Source organism: Nyctereutes procyonoides, unplaced genomic scaffold (genome assembly GCF_905146905.1).
Source record: "Nyctereutes procyonoides isolate TBG_1078 unplaced genomic scaffold, NYPRO_anot_genome, whole genome shotgun sequence".
NCBI lineage: Eukaryota > Metazoa > Chordata > Mammalia > Carnivora > Canidae > Nyctereutes > Nyctereutes procyonoides.
In genome coordinates, this window is record NW_026575148.1 from 5,122,186 (window position 1) to 5,123,514 (window position 1,329).

Here is a 1,329-nt window from a genome sequence, read left to right on the forward strand (position 1 = left end):
TGTATATATTTGTCAAAAGTCAATGACTCAACACATAAAATGCATGCATTTATCCTATGTCAATGAGATTTCAATAAAGTTGATTTAAAAGAGTGCTGTGAACAAACCCAAAAGTCTAACCACAAGCAAGTTTCTAAAGGTTTTATGGATCCCCCCCACTTCCCACAGGAATAGGAAGACTTCCAATATGTGTGGTACAGAAAATATTTTCTTCCTATTACTTAAAAGGCCTTTACCACATGATTGTTTCCTATTAGATACTTCTCTCAGATACTGCACCAGCTAAAGTGTAAAACTGTTCATGTTTTTCCCTGTTTCAAACACAGTTACATGTTAATTATGTGTTTCGAGGTATAGGTACTTAAACAACCTAACATCTGTGATCCTTAATTTCTTCGTCTGTAAAATGGGAATAGACCACCTCAGGATGCTTTGCAGCACCAGTGCTTTTCCACTGGCCACTCTCTCTGGGAGAAGGCCTGTGGGCAGCAGCTATGTAGCCCAGCTGGAACGGCACAATCCTGAAGCCCCATTTCCAAAAGGAGTGGCAGCAGCATGTGGCCACATGGTTCAACCAGATGGTGTGGAAGATCTACAGATGTAAGGCCTGGCAAACCCAGGTATGTCACACTGCCAAGTGGACCTACCCGCCCATGATGAGGTGCCCCACGGGGAGGTAGCACACCAAAGTGCCAGTAGGCAAGGGCTTCAGCTCGTTGGACTTACGGGTAGGTGCCTGGCATCCACAAGAAGGTGGCATGGACCATTGGGATATCAGTGGATCCAAGAAGGCAGAGCAAGTCCACGGAGTGGACCCCCTGCAGGGGTGCTGCTCTGAGCTCATCCTCTCCTCCAGGAAGCCGTCGGCCCCCAAGAGGGGAGACGGCTCTGCTAAAGAACTCAAATAGCTATCCAGCTGACAGGACTGGTCGCGCCCAGACAGGATGTCTGTAAGAAGGTGAAAGCCAGACACGTACAGAAGAGAAGAACTTCAAAGTGTTGCCAGTCTTGGCACTGCCGGTGCCAATGTTGGGCTCTTTTGGTATCTGGGCAAAAAAAGGCCAAGAAAACTGCAGGACAGGATGTTGAAAAGAACAAATACAGTGGCATTGGCAACACATAATAAAAAATAATGGGAATAATAATATTTAACTTCTCTGATCAATATCCCCCTAACGCTATGCTAAGCACAGAAAAGTTTATTAATAAACTTAGTAAGTGTCATGATTGAGAGTTGTACTAGTGGCTAAGTTTTAAGAACCCAAACTGCTTCCTCAAGATCTTCCTCCCAACCAATGATTACATTGAACAAGGTAAGTAGAGCCCACC

At 45.1% G+C, this 1,329-nt stretch overlaps 1 pseudogene; it reads left to right on the forward strand.

The window, feature by feature from the left end:
• The first annotated feature begins 494 nt into the window (after positions 1-494).
• Positions 495-1,089, forward strand: LOC129501626 (60S ribosomal protein L13-like; annotated as a pseudogene).
• The last annotated feature ends 240 nt before the right edge of the window (positions 1,090-1,329 follow it).